Raw genomic sequence first — 23303 nt, 5'->3', positions numbered from 1 at the left:
CACAGGATTTTCTTTCTTCAACTGAAAGTATGTTTGCAGGGTTTCATGAGTAGCTGCCTTTCTGCTCCAGGGCAAGACCTTTCTTTAATGCAAAACATCTTAAAATATTCTCTGTGCCAGAATGTCTCACTCTGAAGAAATTGCTAGTTTGAGAGTGCCGTTGATCTAGTTTATATAGAAGTATTAAGATCTTAACAAGAAATGAACCACTCATTTAAACATGTGATTTAAGTACAGGGAGGGCATCTTTCCGTCTATGAGGTATTAGTAAAAGAAATTTAAAAATTCCTGAGAGGAGAGTGAAGAGATAAAGCTGTAAAATTCCCTAAGGGGGAAACTGGCAAGGATATTGTGTGCTTAAGGAAGAAGTTCTGATTTAATGCTATGGAGAATAGGGAGTCATTGAAGTTTTTGTGCTGAGGAGTCTTTCCCCCATTCTTTCCTTCTCCAGCTGTACTGTTTTAAATTTCTGGCTTTTATTTTGAATTTGTGGACTTAAAACGTTGGGACACAGTTCTAACGTGCTGGAAGCACTCTGTGTGGAATGATAATGTGGTTGTCATTCTAGGGAGCACCAAGTAGTTATTTTCACTATAAATCAGTAGGCGAGTAATACCTTAATTCTGTATGGACCTATTTCTTTGAAATTTTTATTTGTGAGGACATGTGTAGACCTCAATTGTATTGTAAATTTGGGCTCAAGATATCTATAAGTGTATTTTTGACTCTACTCTTCATCTGAGGACACCATTTCCATTTTACTGAGTAAGAAAATGACACCAATGAAAATGCCAAAAAGTTTTCCCAAAGAGACTAAGGAATACGACAGGAAACATGTTTCCAGATACTGAAATCTCTTGATTCTTTATGAAAGACTGAGAAAAGAGCCTGGGCATCTTCAGTTGTATCCTCTGTGAGCTTCAGCCAGGTGGGAAGGGAGTCAAACAATTTCTCCAGCAAGCAAGTGGGCATAGAGAGTTCAGCAGATGGCTTATTTTAGCTACGAAGGAAACTAGCCAAGGCAAGAGCCTGAAACTGAAAATGATTCCCTCCCACATTCTCAAGAGCATAATTGTTCCCAAGTTCATGGTTGTCTCTGAACAAGTGAATCAAGATGGCTTTTTATGTGTCTGTCAGTTGTGACCTTGCCCCGGCTCTCCCAGCTGGAGTCCGTAATGTTCTCTACGGCATGTTCAGCCAGTCTCTCATCCCACCCTCTGTGTGGTCTCTGGGCCAACTAGAGCAGGGCAAGCTTTGGCCTGTCCAGAATGCTGGCTATAGTTTAGAGGGTAAGGGCATCATAGCCAAGACTAGAGGCAATTGCTGCAAGCTCCTTTTCTAAGTAGCAAACACTACTTTAAATTAAGTGCACAGTCTAGAGGTTCAAGGGTCATGTTTGTATGTGTGAGGGTCTAAGCCTGCAAAGATAATTCAAACAAGCAAGTTATCCACAGATGAATGAGAAATAGAGATATGAACAGAGTTGGAGTTATCAGGCATGGAGATACAGGGAGAACAAAAGGGTAAGTGAGAGAGAAGTTGGTACATTCCTGAGTCGGAGGCTATTGCTGATTGCTTTGGCTGGTACTTCAAGCCAAGATTACCAGGTGGTCAGTTGCTTTCAAAGGGATACAGCAGAAGAAAGAGAACAGGCCTCGGTGACCAGCTGGTAGGACCTGAAATTAGTCTGGTTACCATGGATCTGCTGTGTGGTTTGCCTACCAAGAGCCTGGGCACACAACTGGCCTCCAAGATCTAACATTTTGTGATCTCCATGACCTTAGTCAAACTTTCTGTTCTCTGGGGAATGGCAATGTGTCTTCAACCCCAGAGATCTTGACTGGACTCCAGATGATTCCCTTCCTAAAGATTTCATGGGTTGGCCCCTACCCTGTTATTGGGTCTTTTCTTCAAGGTATCTGTTTTAAGTGGGATGATAGACTAAATATGGATGTCATTCAACTGATTTGGGGCAACAAATGTCCTTAAGATGCTAATTTCTGTTTTCTATCTACCAGATCAGACCTGCTAGGGTATGGCTCTTGATCAAATGGTGACTCTATGCACAATGTATTGAATAAACTGAGGATTTTGCAAGATCCAGTTTGTTCATTTCTCTAATTCCCTTTTACTGTAGCTTGCTTCCTTCTCTCTTCTGTAGAGGGTAGTTGAAGTCTCAGCTTGCTTTCTGCTTGAAACTGCCTCAGTTAGGACATTGTTTTTTTGTATGTCATAGGCTGTTTCAGTATGAAAAACCATAGATAACTTAATTCCTATTCACAGAGAGCTTCAGAGTCATTCCACAAAGGAATGAGCTCATCTATGATAAAATATTAAAAAAAAAATGCTTTGTAAATTTAAAAAGTTTCCATGACTTTTAATGTTTTTAACAATGGATCAAAAATACTAATATACATGAAAGAAGCATTCCATATACATAATCTCACTTAATTTAATTCTTACAAGATCACAAAAAGTAGTTACGATTATCCTGTATCAATACACCAGACAAAGCAATTGAAACTTTGAAAAGTAAAGTAACTTGGTCAAGTCCCTCAGTTCCTGAGTGGTGGGTCTGGAATTTCAACTCCAATCTATTTCTAAAACTCACAATTTTTCTTGCATGTAGGACTGCCTCACTGTAGATACCAACATTACATAGAGTTAAAAACAATTTGCAGCACCCTTCTATTAGTTTGGTGCTATTCTGCCACATTCGTGAATTGTTTAATAAAACCAATTAGATCTCTTAAAACATTTTAAAAACCATGCAATTTATGGATCAAAGAGTATATAATGAAACTACTAATTATGTAGTAATGACAAATTGCAAAAGCATTTGGGAAAAGAAAAGATTGAGAGGATTCAATATCTTCATGGTTTTCTTAGAGGTGGGACCTAAGGTGAGCTTTTAAAGGTGGCAGAACATAGATAAGGAGGAAGGCATTTCTGGGGAGGAGGTTAGCAAGGGTTAGCCCAATTAGTGGAATTGATCTGGAGAGAACTTTTTAGATAACTCTAAGTGAACTGGGTGGAACAGACAAGCAGAGGAGCATCAAAATCCAGACCAAAGAGTAAAACTTCATGGGGTAGGCAACAGGGACTCACATGGAGACTCCAATTCAAAGTAATCTCAGCCATTGTAGTACTTCTTTTTACTCACAACCAAGACTACAAGCTGCAGCCAACTTGTGCCCCATCTCAAAACTTTCTCCCACCCTATTCATTTTGGTGAATCACTCATGCAATTAAACTATGAATTGTGTGCATATGCTGAAGATTTGAAAGAGATAATGTTATGAATTCAAGTCACTGATGTGGTAGTCATCTTCCAATACAGACTTGGAGTAAAATTTTGCTCATTCATTTTTACTCACAATTACAGTTTCTCCCTGTCAAATGTGGACCTCTACCTCTTTATCTCTCTCCACAAAACAAAAATGCTTTCCTCTCAAAACAAAAATGTAACAGTAAAATGAATTCAGTGTAGTAGAGACCGGAGAAAGAAGAAGAAAGGAGAAGGAATTGGTTCTAAGATGTGAACTGTGGCATCTGGCCTTCCTGTTGTTGGAATACCCCACTGCACAAGAAGGGCAGAGCTCTGCCCATACACCAGGACACCACCCATGCATGAGGGGCGATGGCTGTGCTCATGACATCCTAATCGAGGGGCTGTTTGGAAGGGGATGAAGCAGAGCAGCCAGTTGGGGAGCCTTTAATAGGGAGTGATGTACTTGGACTTGCTCTTTCATCAGGGCTGATACAAAAGGTAGCTGAGTGCTGGGTAGTTGACCCTCACCCCCAAATCCCACTCTGGGCAGAAGAGGGAGGAGCCCATGTCCTTGGCAGTGGCAGACCTTGGTCATACACTGCTGGCTCCTGTAGCTCATACCATCGATGAGTAATTGGAACTTCTCCTTCTCCCTCTGTCATACTAGTTCTCCCTTCCCTCTTACTTTTGGTTGGAATAAATTGGTTTTTCTTTATTCTTTTTTTTTTTTTTTTTGCCATACCAAAGATCCTTTTGTTTGCCCTAGTGGTGATGAGTGACTGGATGCAGAATCATTGAGAGAGGCTCTGACACAGTGACAGTTTTTTAGGCCCATTGCCTGGTTACACTACTGTGGTGGCAGCAATTCATTTGTGATGTGTGAGTCCAGTCAAATAGAACCACATTTCTTGTTCATTAAGAATGTTTTAGAATTCTAGTTGTTTACCAGTTCCACTATGGGTTAATCGTGATCACTTTATTTCTAGCACTTAGTGGTAGAAACAAGGAAACTATTGGGCTCATTTCTAAAGCTCTCTCCAGGTATAACACTTGATCTGGAACCAGTCCTGCATTAGCTGGTGAAGGCTGCCATAACAAAACACCACAGAATGAGTAGCCTAAACAATAGAAATTTTTTTTCTCATAGTTCTGAAGGCTGGAAGTCCAAGATCAAGGTTTGGCTTCTCCTGAGCCCTCTCTCCTTGCCTTTCAGTGGCTGCTTTCCTGCTGTGTCCTCACATAACCTTTCTTCTATGTTTGTGTATTACAGATGCCTTTTCCTTATCTTATAAGGACCCCACCCTTTCTACCTTATTTAACCTTAATTACTTCCTGAAAGGTCCCATCCCCAAACATAGTCACACTAGGACTCAGGCCTTCAACATATAAATTTGGAGGTGGGGCACAATTCAGCCTATAACAAGCCTAATACAATTTAAACATAAATATGAGATTACAAACGTATTACATTTGTGTATACAAATGTTCATGTTTTAAAAATTGCTGGCAGCTTATGTCAAGTGGGTTTTCTCTAAGTCACCTTATAGTAAATGGAATGTGGAATGATGGGAGAAAAGTGTGTCAGAGGCAAAGAACACTAGTGGTACAGGAGTATGGTCCTAGTTCTACAATTAACTTACTCTGTGACCTTGGAAAAATCACTTTACTTATCTAGGTGTCAATATCCTTATCTTTTAAAGGAGAGGCTTTAAAAAGTAATAATCTCTAGGGCCATTTCTAACTACAACACCTACAATTTTGTGACTTTGCTTTACAATTTAGTCAATCAAAAGCTATTCATTCAGAGATGAAGAAGCCAGCAGACACTACAACATGCTGAAATTGCTTAGAACAGAGGATACATATTTGCAGTTTGCCCAAAGGCAATGTTTCATCAATATAAGATGGAGGTGAGAAGGTATCAGGTTCATCTTGTCACCACTGTCAAGTTGGGCCACTGAAGTTTTGAGTTGGGGCCTTGGGTAGCCAGTGTTGAAGTCAGGGGGATAAAGCCAAATCTCCACTTCATTAGATTTATGCCTGCATAATCTACATAACATATCCTTTGGTGAAAGTCAATTTTACAGTTACTTTGGGTCTCTCTCTCTCTCTATATATATATATCTATATATATACATACCTACACACATTTTATTTTATATATATAGTGAATTTTCCTAGCTTCTCCTACTTGGAAGGCATATGCCTCATAATTAGCATATATCAATTCTATTTAATCAGGCTGCTCATTTAAAAAGATTTCCATTCTGCATGTGGTATCCACAGGTGTCATAGGCAATTGGTGATGAGTGTATGTTAACAAAAATGTCACAGTTATAACAGAATGAAAGAGAAAGATAGGAACACTCCAGGGATAGAAAGACAGACATGTAGTCAGTCTACAGTCAGGACAAAAACATAATGCTTGGTATTCTTGTAAGACAAGGAAAGATGAAAAAAGTATAAAAAGAGCAAAAAAGGTATTTTCCCAATAAAATTGAAACCTACCCCCTTAAAATATAATGAACTTAACATTTTTATTGAAATGCCTGCACTATTATATAATATTTATAAAGTTAACCTGTTTAATGTTATATTTGTCCTGAGTCCTCAGAAGACCATCATGGTACCCTTTGTTGTATGTGTTATATGTTATATGTGTTATAGTCACAAAAGTTAACTTTTAAGTAGCTTTAAGTTAAAGCTTAAAATGTACATTTTCAAGGCAATCTTTAATATCCATTAATAAAAACACAAGTAAAAATAGATCTTCCAATTCGGCCGCAAAACCTAAGACGCATTCTAATGGAAATTCCTTCCATATTTTAAGCTGTTCAATATTTGTTCATTCACCCAATGGCAACTATGTGCCAGATAGTCATTTGCTATTCTCATAACTTCACTATTCTGATACTATCCTTGGTGTTCATGGGATCTACGTTCTAATGAAGAAGTAAACATATCTGTAGAAAATAGCGATGAGTGCAATGAGGAAAGTAAAAGTTGGTATTTGATAAACTATTCTCAAAGTTTGGCTTTTGGACTATCACCTGGGAAACTGTTAGAAATGCAAATTCTTAGACTTTACCTCAGACCTACTAATCAGAAACTGACACAGTAATTTGTATTTTAAAAAGTTCTTAGATGATGTGATGCACAGCCAAGCTTAAGAACTTGTATGATAGAAACATTTGTGGCATGATGAGAGAGACTTTAGATTGAGAACTCAGGAAAGGCCTCCCTGAGGTCTGAATGTTGACAAGAAATCAGTCAGGTGAGCAATGTGAGAAGACATTTTTCCTTATAGGGGAAACAGAGCTGCAAAGGCTCTGAGATAGAATTGTTTGGTGAGTATGAGACATAGAAAAAAGTCCAATATGGCCACATAATTTTGAGAAAAAGAAAAGAGTTTCATAGGATCATGCTAAAGAAGCAGATGAGGGAGGTCACAAAACAGATGCTTTGAAAAGGTCTATAAGAAAAAACAAGAATTATAAGGAGTCAGTGCACAGTCAAAGAGCAAATCATCAAGGACTCCACATGCATGGCATTCTCTTTATTTAAAAACAATGAGGATTCTCTAAAGGTGACAGAATTTCCTTATTTACTTACTGCATGTATAGAGCATAAACATCAAATTTATATAATTGGATAATGTTTTTAATCCAATTCATTTGTAAACAACAGACCTATGGATTCCTAGATGAGGGAGAATATTTAGGGCTCTCTTGTCATGAGTTTATATCATCTATATAGCACATGGCAATAGCTAATTTGTGATTAATATTTCAGCAATATTGGTACCAACTGAGGTTTGTTGCCACTGAGGAGCCCATGATGCAATGGGACTAGAGTTTAGCAATGTGCTTTAACATGTTTAATAACCATAATTTCAATGAAATAATTGGATCAGGATCAACTTCACAGTACTTTTTAGAAGAGCAATGATATATACAGTTTTCCTTCAACGCACACATCAGTACTAGAAATTATGTTTTTTGTCTCTGTTTCATTTGAATGTAAACTCTGAGGGTAAGGGCCTTGCTTTCTTGTTCCCCATTGAATTCTCAGACATTAACATAAAAGATGCTCAATAAGTACTTGAATAAGTGAATGAGCAAATGAACCCAGAACAGTGTCTTGTGGCAAGACACAAAGCCGCTTCTCTCAGAATGACATGGGCTGCCTGTTCAAGCAAATGCAAATCCATCAAATAATATTAATCATTTGTCCATCAGTTTGGGGAAAAAATCTGTTGAAAACATTATGGAGTTAAGAGACTCCCTTTGCTATTGGTACTATAACAAATGACCACAAATTCTGCTTCGAATAAGACAAATCAATTATTTTATAATTCTGGAGATCAGTAGGCCAAAATGGGGTTCACTGATAATAAAATCAAGGTGTTTGTAAGGTGTTCCTGGAAGATCTAGAGGAGAATTATTTTCTTGCCTTTTCTAAATACTTTTCGTGACCCTTCTTGTCTTGTGGCTCCCTTCTGTCCCCAAAGGTGGCAGTGGCTGGTGGGGATTTTCATATAGGGCTTCACTCTGACCTTGACTCTTGGCTTCCCTCCTCCTTGAGATTACATTGGGTCCACCCAGGTACTCTAGGGTAATCCCTCCCCATTCAAATTCAGATGATAAGCAGCCTTAATTCCATCTATAAACTTAATTTAGCTTTGCCAGGTAACCTGACTCTCACAGTTTCAAGAATGAGCATGAGGACATCTTTGACTATGATTCTGCCACTATTTATCAATTCAATAATATGTGTGTATTTGTGTGTGTGTGCTGAATAACTAGAATTTGTTCTTAGAGTGCTGACTCTTCATGTGTGCTGATTTCATTATAATGTGTTCACAAACTCTCCAATTGAAAAATATGCTCTATTTTTGCTAGAGACCAACACTATGTTTATCACACTAGTGATTTGCCTTCTGTCTCCTTAGAAAACTGATGGCATAAGTCCTTCTGTCTTCTGACTCTTCTCTTGGTCTCTGTGGTTTCTTGTGAGCAGCAAGATTGATTCTTTAATCATATCTTTAAGGTCAGTGTCCAGGGATGCAGTTCAATATAGATGCAGTACTAATATAGATGGTTTCTGATTAAGGGCACTTAATGCCTTCTCTCTTCAACTCTCTTGACTCTGTTTCCTCTTCACATTGTTTGTTCTGCCCCCTCATTGTGAAGGGTATTCTTCTTGTTAGCTCAGTCTATAGGCAAATAGAAGTGATCCTGGATAACAAAGCAAGAAGAATCCCTAAGGAAGGGGCTAACATTAATCAGAGCCAGGCCTTTTCACATTCTGTATCTCTCCACAGTTTATAGGACATGTTTACCCATCCCATCCACTTTTACTTCATAGTTCTCTGCTTTATTCTTCTTTATTTTTCTTGATTCAAAGCAATTTTAAACTTATTTAGATTTTTTTTTTTTTTACTAGCTTTGACTCATTCTATGGTAGTTTCATTTGAATAACTTCTGTTTTAGGGTCTCTCTTTTGCATGTTTAGCATTTATAAATCTTTCATCTTAAGCCTAGGAAAGAGAAGATCCACTCTCAAGAGCAAGGAATGGCCCATGCATGACCACACATGGCTGAGCAGCCTAGGAATCTAGTCTTCCTGCTCCCAGGGCTCGTCCATAGCACTGCCTGACCAGCTCACCCATCGCTGTACCTTCCTTCTTCCATCTTTCCTATGAATCTTTTAAAATATAAACTCATCAGAGAGCCCCCTTGGCAGTCACAAAAGCTTCTTTAGATGTTTCTACCTTTATTCACATGGGAATTATTCATGAATATATGATCAGAATTACATTTTCAGAGCCTTGTACCTCCTTTGAGCTATGATTCCTTTTAATGTTTCTGTTCATAAAATGATGCGATTTCTTCGAGTTGTTTCTTTGATTTAGGGGGAAGATCACTCTGAATGTGTAAAGAATATATTTGACTTTGCTCAGTCTTCTCTTTGACCATTTTTAACTCTAAAAATGTATTTTCTCACATATTCTCTGTTCTACACAAGCATCATCTTGTCAATGAGAATTAAGTTTAGAGCAGCTGTAGCTTCAACCTTCTAGAAAATCAAGCTGATGGTAAAGTAGAGCAAGATAATTATTTATATGATTTACTTATTTTAGCACAACAGAACTTCCTGCTGATGACTCAGTGGTACAAATTCCATTGGCTACTTAGGTGACCTCTCTGAAACTTGCAGTCACTTACTACCTTATCTATTTTTGCTAAGGTTTCTAGGTAGGACCAAATGAGAAAATTATGAAAATATCTTAGAAACTAAAAAGAAGTTCTTAGATGTCTCTACTAAGTTCCAAAGTAAATGAAGAATAACTGACAAATAATAAATCTCAATTGTCTGACTGAGCAAAGGTAACAAAACTGAATCCAGAGGAAAGAAAACATCTGACTTAACTCATATTCATGCCTGCTGTTTGTAGGTATTCATACCATGACCTTTTGTGACTCTTAAAATTCAAAATGAGTAAGGAGAATTTGGAGAACAAAAATGCAAATTTTGGGAAGTAGAACCCATACAAAAAAGCAAAATTAGTTGATAGGCTTCAGCTAGGGAAAGAAATGTTTAAGAGGTCATCTGTTCACTCAAGAGTTAATGCTTGCCATTTGTTAAGAGAGTAGGACTTGATGGGTGGTATAAAAATGTAAAATACATAGCCTCTGCCCTCAATGAGCTTTTAGTGGAATAAATTCTAAACATTTAGTCAGAAAAAGGTTTCAAGTTTCAACTAAAGGGCAACCAACTTATTGAATGTGGGATATAGAAGTAAAAATGTGGGTTTTTTTCACCTTATAGTCTTATATGCAAAAGTACATAAAAAACTTGATATAATGTAAAGATTTTTACATCTGTCAGGATAGGCTACAATCTGCAGCCATAACAAATAATATTGCGATTTCAGTTACATAAAACAACAACTATTTATTTCTCCTTCATACCACCTATTTGCTTGATATGTGGGATATCATGGTCAAGCCAGGTTTCAGGAGAATGAGTCTCATTCCCATGTGTGCTGGGACACAGTGTGGATAAGACCAACATTAATATGTTTACCATCCACGAAAAGAATGTAAGAAGTCTTCAAGGATTCCAAGTCAAAGTTTTAGGTTGGCCTATAGCTAAAGGTGGTTCAATGTTTGGAAGTCTTCCTCTCTCTCTTACTCTTCTCAAATCTCTCCTTTTATTCTGACATGTATTGAACTGGACTCTTATAAAGTTATTCAGTCACCTCACACATGGTATTGCATTTGCTTAGAACATACCCTTGGCCCTACTACCACTACCACCTACCTTTTCTAGTTCTGAGATAGGTTGTCAGGTATAAACTAAATGCAAGGAAGCACTTCCTATTAAGAAGTTCTAGTCTTAGAAAACCATAAGAGCAGTATTTCCTTTATCTGAAAAGATTCAGTATCGGTAAACTTGAACAGCATTCACCTAACACATCTATATTGGCCCTAGCTGAGTACCAGGCACTGTCCTGGGCACCAGAGAATCAATGGCAAGCAACACCAACCTGTTCTCTGCCCTCATGGAACCTAATGGAGAAGTAGGTGTTAATCTAATAATTGTACAATGAATAATCCAAACTGTAATAAATACTAAAAAGGAAAGAATACCGTTGTGAATATGTGTAATGGTGGTCTTGGGAATGTTTTTTCAGGCAAGTAGCATTTGAGTTGAAATGTAAAGAATGAGTTGTTATCTGAGGATAGGAGATGAAGTGATGAATCAAGTCAATTGGTTCCAGCAACATAATTGCTAGTTATGAGTCATATGTAACAAGAAAACTTAAAAATTTAAAATTTAAACATAGTGCTGAGGCAAAAATATCTTCAATACTGACATGATAAAAAAATAAATATGACACTGGCTTTTATGTTTGCTTTGCTCTATTTTTCCTCATATCCCAATCTGATGTGTTCTACACACACATACAGACACACACACATGCACATATATGTGTATATATATAATATATATGTGATATATTTTACATATATATTCACCTTTGTAACTTGACAGATGACAATAATCTTGCAGTTATTCTAAATGCAGACAAAGGGGCCGTTGGTTCTGCTCCGCATGATGGTTTGTGAAGACAGAATATCACATGCTTCCATTGATGATTATATAGTTCGATCCATCTGTCTGCCACTGGAGGTTGGGAGATGGAGATACAGCTCCCACTGTCCCCATAAACAAAAGTAGACCATGCTGTCACCCGTCAGACACGCCAGCTAATTGGAGCTGTCGACAGACACAATATTCTGTGTCAACAACTCTAGTAACAGTTTGAAACAGCAATGATATGTTGGTTGATGGTGAGGATGACACATGTGTCTCTAATAGCATGCTAGAAATCTGACATAACTAGAAAAGAATTACTAAAATGTGATTCCTGGCCTATGGTATTCCTGTTCATACTTACACTCTCTACAGAGGTTGAGTGGGGGTGGAAGGGCAGTTGTAACACATCTTTCTCAGTATCATTTCACGGGCTGACAGCTTAATTTGATACTCATAATGTCTAACTTTAAAATTAATCTTGCTAAAAAGATTTGTTTCAACAAGCTACCATATCTTAAACACTTTTGGAAAATTAATAAGCAAAGAAAGTAGTTATACGGCTTTCAAAGTTGAGACCAAAATTAAAAGGAGACATTTTGTCAGTTTACCATTCTTGTGATTATAGACTTACAATAAGAGTGAATTTTGTAGAGTTAAATGTATAGATATGCTCATCAATGTGACATATTCTTGAACTTCATTTCATGATAGACAAAATAAGCCCAAAATAGAAACAGTTTTGACAAGGCTTTGGAATATAAACACATATTGTACATTAATCTTTGTGTGAATGGTACCCACTAGAAAAAGCCTTACTTTATGCATTATTATATCACCGAAATTCAGAAAAACCCACCTTGCGTTCCAATCATTTGTCTTAAATAATTTAATCACTTAAGTGTCTGACCTTGAATTTTAGCAAAGTCATGTATGAGTTTGGGCAAGTTAATTAACCACTCTGGGTCTCAATTTTCTCATCTATAAAATGGAGATAATAATATCACCTATTCATGGGGTTATAAAGATTAAATGGGCTATTAAATGCTAAGTCCCTATTAAATCACATAATAGTCAATAAATATTTTATATTGTTATTATTATGACTATTATTAACAACACTTTATTTTCAAAGAGAAACTTCAGTGATTAATGAAAACAATTAAGTCAAAAACAGTTCGAGGCAATCCGTTCAGAACCCCTCTCGTCTCAAAGAATTTTCCTGCCCTTCTCATCTGCCAATAAATCACTCGCTTTTCTGCCCAAGGGGGGGAAAAAAAGTTCAAATGCCAAAGAACAAAGACTTGAGAGTCAAACAAGCCCGGATAGAAATCTTTATTCAGATATTTTACCAGGCTTTGTGATGTTGAGCAAGTCACTTAACCTCTCTGAATCTTTTTCCTTATCTATTAAAGAGTTAATATTACCTTGAAATGATATTTTGAAGGTTTAAAGTAATGACTTTAAAGCACCCAATGCATATTAGGTATTCCATAGATCACAGCAAGAATTAGTATTACTAGCTTGCATTATAGAGCACTTTTACTTTTAGACTAATTATCCTCTTATTAATTCCATGTAGTAAAATATGATGACAAATTTAGCAAGGAAAAAATGGGGTTCAGAGCAGGGTTTCCTGATTACAGAGTTACTGAGATAAGGTTAAGTTGTCATCTTTACCAGATGACCAGACAGCTGAAAGTCTATTGTATTTTTCCATTCAGAACCCCTTATTTTGTGTCCTTACAGTCCTCTACCCCTCACATTTAGAATCAGCATTAATCACCATCTACTCATACATCATTAGTTGACCCATATTTTTTGACTCACTACAAATATGAGTAAATTGAGCAGCAATACTTATTATACCAACACCACCAAAACTACAACACAAATGCACATCAGATTTAAGTCATTTTGCTCTTTGCAGATGTGAGAATGAAAAAAATAATTCTCAGATAAATAGGTAGGATACTTTTACAGAAAGTATACTGCAAAGGAAAATCTGTGTAAAAGGTATATCTTGCTCCATATCCCTAATGACCTATATCAATTATGTATACACACAGTACACATATATACAATCTTAATGTTACCAAGTTTGTATGAATAATAAAATAACTCAATGAAACAGAGCTTTGGACACTTCTGCATGTCACATTCACTTCCTAATATAAAATGTTTAACCTTCATGCCCAATGACCAAGAAGGTAATGGGGCTTTGCTCTTTGAGAGGTTGTGTAAGCAGCTCAGCTGTGACCCTAAGATCTGCTTTCTGGAGTTAACTGACTGCCTTTTTGAAAATATGAACAGAAAGCATTGACCTTTTTAATGGGGAAGTAATGCTTCAGTCTTGGCTTCTTCCTAACTGTGCCAGATGACTTAAGTCTGCCAGTTCAGCTTCTGCCTCCCAATACACTGCCCTACATTCCCACCAGTGCAGTCATTTATGCCATCTTTACATCTCCTGCTTCTGGGCCTTTATTCATACTTAAGCATGCCATACTGATTATTTCATACTTCTAAATGAGAATGGTCCTCAAATCCATCCAATCTTTAAGGGTCCTCTTGCAATGGCTCCCTTTCAGAAATGTTCCCCTTGTTCCTGTTACACCTGTCCCAAGTTGTAGGTAAATCTCTCCTTCTTTTGAGTTCTATATAATGGGCCATTTATTATTTTCTCCATACATTTTAATTAGTTATATACACTAGTCTTATTTTTTCCTATGTTGTCACAACTTTGATAGCAAGATTCAGGTCAGATTTACCTGTCTTCTACCAGAGCTTAGCACATAGAAGATGTTCTCTATATATGTCTTGGTTACTTGAATGAATAAACAAGTGTTCCCCTTATTCCTTCTCATTTCAGATAATTAAAATGCATACACTTGAATGGACAAAACTAAAACCACACAATATACCCAGGAGAAGGAAAGGATTGTGGTGACATGGTGGCAATTTAAATAATGAGGTTTCAGGTACATTTTTATGTCAACACATTTTCTTTTCTTAGGCCTTGGGCAGCTTAAGGATATCATTTGTGGCAATGAATGTGCTTTAACCAATTCCATTATGAAAGCAACCAGAGTATTTTAACTTGAAATTCATCATAAAAGTATCTTCCCCGTATGATCATTGACTCATTCATATCTGTGATATCGTCCCTAATTCCTCATATAAAAGTAATTAAATATGCATTAGCTTTGATAAATCATCAAGTATATATGAAGTTCTTATTTTATTATTCATCTATAATTGCTTTCTACACATAATCTCTAAGTAAAGAATTAATGCAAGAGAAATGACTTTTCAGGCAATGAGGCAGTGGTGCACTCACAGCTCTAAGAGATGCCATTCAAGACAACCCAGGGTAAATGGCCCTCTGTAGCATTGTGCAGGGTACAAATTGCACATCTACATGAAGTTCCCTGAGTGGGGAAACCTAAGGAAAACAACTTTGGTCCACATAATACAAAATATTCTCACTTACAGGGCCTCCCTGGTGGTGCAGTGGGTTGAGTGCAGCACTGTAAAGCTGTCTGCAGCCTCTGCAGCATGGGTTCGATTCCTGGCCGGTCAGGGACGTACCCACATGGTGCAGCGGACCTCTCCTGTCTCACCTGCTACTCCCCTCAGCAGTGTATTTCAGTCAGTCTGCCTGTTCTGCTCCCCACTCTGTCTCTCATGAATCCTCTCACCCTCCTGTGCCTCTGGCTTGTACCCCAGCTCTTGTATAAAAATAAATAAATCTTAAAAAAAAAAACTTTAAAAAAATATTCTCACATATTAAGGAAAAAGAGTAAGCCAGGCTTGTAATTTGCTTAAGAAATATCCTGATAATTTAAAAATAATGCTTCTTGTTATGGTTGATTATAACACACTGTGAATATTGCAGAAAGTACAGACAATTCAATAGAACATAATACCTCTCTCAGAGATCATCACTCTGTTAATGTTAACCTTTTATTGTATTTCCTTTAGATCCATCTATATATATACATATGAAAATATTTATCTGCATATTTGAAGACACACCCTCCCTTACATTTTTCAAGACATGCAATTTGCAGCAACATGGATAGCGCTGGAAGGGATCATGCTCAGCGAAATAAGCCAGAAAGAAAAAGAAAAATACCGGATGGCCTCACTCATAGCAGGAATCTAGAAAACTTAAATAAGGGACCAGGAAAATGAATAACTATAAGAAAGTGAAAATCAAAATCAACAAAAAAACTATGAACCAGAGACACTCTATGGGGGTGGGGGGGCGGGGAGGGGAGGGATTGGGGTCAAAATAAGGGGGTTGCAATTCTATGGGGAATATAAAAATAAAATTTATTTAAAAATAAATAAATAAAAAATAAAAGCCTATTATTAATCACAATTAAAAAAATAGCATTTCTCAAACTTGCTTATTAAATAACCTGAAGAGTTTGCTTAAAATATAAAACTTTCAGAATTCTCCAAAAAAGAACCAGTCCACCAAGTCTGAGATGCGGCTCAAGATTTGGTTTTTGTGAAAGCTACTCCCTGCTCAATGATTTATGCATGCAAAGAAAGACGTTTGAGAAACACTAATTTAATAGTATTCAGATATTTAGGTGATTTCTGAACAGACAAAACAGTTTAAATTTTCCCAACCCTCTCATCTATTTGTATTAAAGGCAGCAATCTTATAAAAGTGGAAAATTGAGTGCATTGGAAATTAAGGAAGTGATTCCATTGGCCTAGCTGTCCTTAAGGTCCCAGGCCTGACTTCAAAGGAGAATTCTCTAGTGCTCTAGACATTCTCCAGAAGGAAGGAAGGGCCAAGATAGTTAACATCACTTGATACCAGGCTCCAGAGAGTCTGCAGGGTGTTCTCTGAGCAAAATCAGATTCCTTAGGTCAGGAGATGACAATATGTGATGTCTGCTAATACCTGGACATGTTGTTCTGGCATATGTTATTAATAATAATGTCATTGTTTGCTCACAGAAGCATTCTAGTTTGAACAATAAATTATATGGGCTCTAATATGTAGGACTCCCTCCTTCCCCGTTCTCTGATTCATATATCAGAAATGGAGCTTAATTCTCACCAATTTCTTCCTAAGAAGGATAAGTAAGTCTAAGACCTTGTTATTGAAGTAGAGATCTTATTAATGAATCAACTGTTCTCTTGCATAGAATCACAATATTTAACAAGGCTGGGACCAGATCATTATCATGGTGAATGTTTGCTGGCCAGTTAAAGGCTGTTACTTTGCCTTTTTTCTCAAAGCACTTGCAGTTCATAAACTGGTTAAGATGTTCTTTTCTTTCTTTATTGTTCCCAATATGGTAAATCACACCTCAAGAAACTTTTAAATATCCTGCCTTAGAAACTTGTGCAACGAATCTAATTGTCATAAAATATCCCACTTAACATTTTCCTCTTATAAATAATTAGCTTTCTAATTTTCATCATAATAAATGCTGAGACTAATCTCTCCATTCATGGATTTTTTTTTGTCATTATTTCTTTAGGACAGAATTCTAAAAGTTAACTATGATGTGTTAAAGTAACTTTCCCTCCTCAAAAGAATCCTCCTCTTTTTAAAATCCTCCTCTATCTTAATGATAGCTAAGAAAAGATCCAGTATGAAAACAATGGGAATAACCTGCAAAACTTAGGTGTTAAAATTCACTCTCTCATTGGCTGTGCCCTTAGGCAGTATGACTGAAATAGATGAGGTTTGGGTGTTTCTGCTAAAATCTGGGGCAACAGAAAGATCAGTCTTGCCTTCAGAACAACAGCAAGGTGAGTTGCTCCCTGGTCTTGAGTCACATGCCTGATGGGTCTGTTCCTTCCCTCTGCTTCATCAGATAAACAAGTAGGAATAGTTGGTTGGATCTGTCCTGAACTGACGGCCCTGGAGACTTGTCACTCAGCCATTATCCTGCTGAGTGCAGGAGAGCAGATTCTGCAAAGAGCCACAGCAAAAATCAAATGACGTGTCACCCAGGATCAGAAGGATTAGTCAAATATAATAAGGGTAGGTGAAACTTGATACTTCATGCAACCAGCTAATGACAGGAAGATCTGATTTCAAATAGTTGAAATCACCAATACTACAATAAGAATGAGATCAGTTATTCATTCACTATTTGTTCATTCTTTCCTTCAACTAATACTGAGTACCAACTATCTTCAGAGATTAGTCAAACCAATGGACACAGTAATGAACAAAACAAAAATTATTGTCTTCTGGGAAACTATAATTTAGTAGGTAAGATGGATTATAAATAAGTAAAATATTTGAGATATCAGTGATAATTGTGAAGGAGGAAAAATTAAGCAGAGGGAGAATATGACAGTTGAGAGAACCCTAAATTTTAGTTAGGGTTCCCAGGGAAGATTTCACTGACAAAATAACTTTTGAGTAAACCTGAAGGAAATAAAAGAGTTAGCATTGAGACTATTGAAGGAAAGTGATTTCAGAAAGCGACCATAGAAAGAACAAAAGTCCTGGGACAGGAGAGTGCCTGGGGAGTTCAAAGAATTGCTAGACCAGTGTGGCAATAGGGAGACAAGGTCAAAGAGGTGGTAGTGGCATATTTGTAGACCATCAGAAAGATTTTGGTTTTTCCTTTAAATGAAATGGAGGACCACTATAGGATGAGTGGCAGAGTTACATGATTTGAACTATACAATTTGAATTATACCATTTCTCTCTTCTTTGAGGATGGATTTTTGATGGGTGCCACATCAAAAAGGGAGATCAGGAAGATAGTGGCAGAAGCAGAGAAATAAGTTGGAAGGTTATTCACAAAAAGTAGGTGAGAGATGGTAGTAATTTCTACAAAATGGTCATAGCGGAGGAGGTGAAAGTGCAGGAGTGTTGGATCTGTTTTGCCAAGAGAATTCGCTAACAGATTAGACATGGGATGGCAGAGAAAAACAGGAGTAAAGAATGACACTGAGGTTTTAGATCTTGAACTACTAGAATGGGGTTGATATTGGATGAAATGAAAACTCTAGGAAGAGGCAGTTTGGAAGTGATGAGGAGAAGCTCCTTATGTACCAGTTTGGTGAGTCATGGTTAAATTTTACTTTCTTTGTACCTGAAATTTCTACATTCAAGTCTTACAATTCAAACAGTTGTTGGTAAAAAAGAAAAATTCTAGTGCAGTGAGTTATATAAACCAGTATATAAGTGCCAATAAAGTACAAATAATTTGACATTTCCATTAGTTTTTTCAGGCACAATGTAGCTGTTACAATCTGACAGTTCATTACAAGACTTCACCTAGACTGACTCTATATGACTAATAATCAGATTTTTAGGGATTTATTAAATGAATAATTTTTAAATGCACAGATAACCTTAACAAGTATAGAAATATGCATCCAAACATATATGTGCATATTAAGAAACTATAAATCGTAACTGGTGCATTAAAAAAATTGCAAAATAGATACACGAGGCTAGATTGCAAAATTACAAGTCTCAAAACAAGCACCACTGAGGCAGTTCTGATTGGTGTCACAAAAAAACAAAATCTATTGATTGGTTCAGAGCAATAAATCAAGCAGTTCAATTGTTAAGGACAGACTATGTAGGCATGTGCACCCTCCTGGATAATTCTAAAGCTTCAACTGATCCAGCTAAAGTAACTCTGTATTGGGGTTGGGTATATAAATTGTATACCTAAGGGAAAAAAATAATTAAAAGGAATAGAGAAAATTAAAAAAAATAAACATATGGTATCAGAATTTTGTGGTATATTTCATGGTGAGTTTACCAATTGTTTTTTTTTTTATTTGTTGCCATTTCTTTACTTATGATGTTATAACTGATTAGATTTTTAAAGAGTGTAATTGATTTCATTTGAAAATAATAAATGTAAATTCTTTATTTTTTTTTCAATCTTCAACAACTGTTGTCTGGTGAATTTACTATTCTTGCTTGGTTTCCCTATGTGGTAGTACTAAAAGATTTGTGAATAGAGAGAAAAGATTACTTGAAGAAGCATTGCCTTCACTTATTTTCCACAGGCAATAGAGTTGGGCATCTGATTGTTCAGCAAAACGAAGCTTTAACAACATCCAAGGTGGCAGGCAGGCAAATCAGCCTGTAGCCACTTCCACTTGTCAAAATCAGGACAGAGGAAACTTATTCCACACAGATGTTATTACCATTCTTTTCCTTTTTTGTTGTCACAACATTTTTCTTCTTTTAATAATCATATTATATTGTTTCTCAAGTCCTTCCTTTAATCCATCTCCTATGATTGCACAGGTAGTCTGCAAATACCAGAGAGTCATTGAGCTCAGTTCATCCACTGCTAATAATTTCTCAACTTTTGTAAGGGATAATGAGATACTCAGATTTGTGTATTAGCAACTCTAAGTACAGAGACTGCTTGATTTTTCTGAATTCCTAGTTATTTTATGAAGCTCAGTTTGGACTTCTTCATTCTTTCCACATCAAAAGTCTACAACAACCACAATGCCATTTGGCATCGGGCATATGACTTCCAGAGTAGCCTTGATTTTACCTGGCCACCTACCTCCCAGAAGTAAAAAGTGACTTTTTGAAGTTCCCAAGATTACCTTAATTTTTTCAGTGTTAAATGTTTTGGTAGGCACAGTATTTATAAATTCATTGAACTGCAGCCTGTATAATACAGTTGCCTTTTCAGCACAGTCCAAACCCAAGGTACCAGGGTGGAAGAACTAAAATGAAGGCAAGCTGGCCAGGATGGATATCAGGTCTGACAGTCAGTTCCCCATTTCCAGAGGCAGACAAGGGTTCCAAATTGAAATGCATTCTTCCTGTGGTTTTAGAACTTCTCTTTGCAGGGAATCCAGTCACAAGACCCCCAATTTGGAGTCTAGGTCCAAATGAGAAAACATGGAGAGGTGTTTCTCCAGGGAGAAAGCACCACATCTGCTCAGTTTAAATCTCCACTGAGATCTCAAATATTCTTGAGATTTTCATTGAATCGTTTGTAAGAAGTAAATGTATAATTAGAGATCATATTTTAAATCTAAAGGTTAATAAATGGAATTAGACAAGCTATAAATAGAGTGAGCATTGCTCTCCATCTCTCTGTCAGTAAACTCTAAAGTACATATTTACACGGAAAGGGTTATATGTGCTTTTTAGCACAACTGTTCAGTCATGATGACAGAAGATCTGAGCAGAGATTCCAACTAAACGATTTTCTCCCTGGAGTTGTGCAGCAGGTTCCAGAAGGCCCCAGGAGGAATCAGTATAAACACTGTGACCGTTATTTACTCTAACTGGGACTCCAGCAGCTGGGCTGTTTGCATGATATGCAAATGGGCACATCATTCAAGGAAGAAAGGATGAATGCTCTGGCACTTGCAGGGCAAACATTAACTGCTATGGGAAAAGGGCCAGCAAAAGAGAAACCAGACAGAAGCGAGTGGGTGGTGAGGGGCAGGACAAGAAACATCTTCCAGAGAGGCAAAATGCAGGAGGCAGACACTGCTTGCTGGGAACCGATCAGCACTCTCAGCTCAGTAAACAACAGATGGGTGTGTGCTGCAGCCCATCTCCTGCAGAAACAGTGAGTTTCCTCTCTCCCCGATTTACTGCTCTGGATTGTGTTCATAAAAACAGTTTCTATGAGGAAAGTTACTGAGAGGTACAGAGGGAAGATATTACATGAAACGGCAAAGATTCAGGGGGTTAGGAAGGGTTTGGGTGAGAGGAATCAGGTGGACTTAGTAGAAGTTTCAGTTCTACAATTTAACAGCTATGGATTTTGAGCAAGTCTCTGATTCCTTATCTGTGAAATGGGCATAATACTATTTCATACAAAGAAAATTAGAAGCGTTACTAGATCTTTATGTAAACTCCCTCCTACCAATATGGCATTCACTGATCAGCATTAGAGCTGGAACTTGAATTACTCAGGATTTTTGACCCCTAAATAAAGCCCTTCTTTGGAAGTCTGTAGATCAGGAGGATCCCAGAGTAAATTTATGGTCATTCTATTTCTTGAAGACTGCATGATTCAATGAGCAATGTTTTCAGAAGAACTCTACTTCCAGAGTAAAACCCCTGTGGGCAAAAATCTACTTTTTTCCTATATTCCTATTTAACAAAGACTGATAGAGATTCCAATGGATTCCTAGCCACTTGTTGCTTTAATAAACTTAAGAGTATCAGTAGAGTGAGCATCTCTGGATCCACCTACACAACCTGAGCATAACTTCCTTTCCTCCCCACTCAGGAAAAAAACCCTACTGAGCTGTGAATTTATAGCTTTTTGTTTATTTTTAAACTTTTACCATATGTATGTGTATATATATGTGTGTGTGTAAAACAATATATATGTATATTTTATATATAGACACACATATATATTAGGAATAGCTTGTTATTTACATTTGTCTAAATTTCTATAGTCTTACTGATTTTTGTCTGACCATTAATTACATATAACAGTGCATTATGTCCTCATCTATGATGATTGATCTATTCATAATTTCTTGCAGCTTCATAATTTTTTTACTTTATGTATTTTTGAGGCTACATGATTATATACACACAAATTTAAGAGCATTGTATTTTCCTGGTTGATTAAACATGCCGGTGTAATGAAGTAGTTCTTGTCATCTATAGTGGCCGTTTTGCCTTTGCTTTAAAGACAATTTTGCTGGACATTACTATATTTTGCCTACTTACTTTTGGTTAATATTTATGGGGAGTTTCATTTTTAATCTCTTTACTTTCAACTTTTCTGTATACTTATACTTTCTATAGATCTTGTAAATATCATATGGTTGGGCTTTTTTCGTAAAAAAAAAACTAATCATACATAAATTGACATACTTCATTGATATTGCTAAGATATTTGGGTTTATTTGGGGTTTACTTATTTATTTGTTCTTTTTATTTGTCTTTATTTTTTTTTAAGATTTATTTATTTATACAAGATGTGCAGGAGGGTGAGAGGATTCACCAGAGACAGAGCGGGGAACAGAACAGGCAGACTGATGAAATATACTGCTGAGGGGAGCAGCAGGTGAGACAGGAGAGCTCTGCCGCGCCATGTGGGTTTCTCCCCAGCTTGCGGGGATTGAACCCCTGCTGCAGAGGCTGCGGACAGCTCTACAGTGCGGCGCTCGACCACCTGCGCAACCAGGGAGGCCCTATTTGTCTTTATTTAGATATTATTTTTGGCTTTCCCTTATTGATTTTTATTAAGTTATTTTTTCTTTCCATTTTTGCCTCTACTAATTTAGTTATATATTTTATCTCTAATTTTATTCTATATGAGTGGTTAAATAAAATATTATTATATACACATCTCAAACTATAAACCATAAGATACTAATTTCAACAACTTTTGAACTTACACAACTTATGTTTTTATTGTCCTAACTTTAATTTCATAAATCGATCATTTTTGCTTGACATACTCAGTGTTCACTTAAATATACTTATCTACTGCCTTTTAAAATTCTTCCTTATTGCATCTCATACTTCACAGTTGGCATCACTTTCTTTTTTTTAATACCTTTTCTTTATTTAAATATTTTATTTGATATAATTCTTACATCTTTTTTCATCTTTGCACAATGTATGCATTTTCATTATGGTTATATTCTCCATACAATTGCACCCCCTCCCTTATTTTGACTCTAGTCCTTCCTTTCCCTGTCCCTTTCTGACCCCCCCCTCCCATAGTGTGTCTCTGGTTTATAGTTGCTTGTTGATTTTGATTTTTACTTTGTATTGATTAGTCTTTTTCCTGGACTCTTATTTAGGTTTTCTAAATTCCTGCTATGAGTGAGACCATCCGGTATTTTTCTTTTTCTTTCTGACTTATTTTGCTGAGCATGATCCCTTCTAGCTCCATCCATGTTGCTGCAAACTGCATGTGTTTATCTTTTTTGATTGCTGAGTAATATTCCATTGTGTATATGT

The 23303-nt window shown here is 36.8% G+C and overlaps 1 long non-coding RNA gene and 1 pseudogene across 2 annotated transcripts in view; both read right to left on the bottom strand.

The window, feature by feature from the left end:
- LOC119256768 (uncharacterized) overlaps window positions 1–11548 on the bottom strand; it is a 63671-nt gene extending 52123 nt beyond the window's left edge. For both annotated transcript variants that reach the window (XR_008553819.1, XR_005127883.2), the window contains exon 1: window positions 11317–11548. This is a non-coding gene — a long non-coding RNA (uncharacterized LOC119256768). The remainder of the gene's footprint in view (window positions 1–11316) is intronic.
- Window positions 11549–19495: 7947 nt separating this feature from the next.
- Window positions 19496–20131, bottom strand: LOC119258063 (ADP-ribosylation factor-like protein 4A; annotated as a pseudogene).
- Window positions 20132–23303: the final 3172 nt, after the last annotated feature.

Source organism: Talpa occidentalis, unplaced genomic scaffold (assembly GCF_014898055.3).
Source record: "Talpa occidentalis isolate TD23 unplaced genomic scaffold, MPIMG_talOcc4v2.1 talOcc4.4, whole genome shotgun sequence".
Taxonomy (NCBI): Eukaryota; Metazoa; Chordata; class Mammalia; order Eulipotyphla; family Talpidae; genus Talpa; species Talpa occidentalis.
This window is presented reverse-complemented; position numbering and strand designations above follow the sequence as displayed.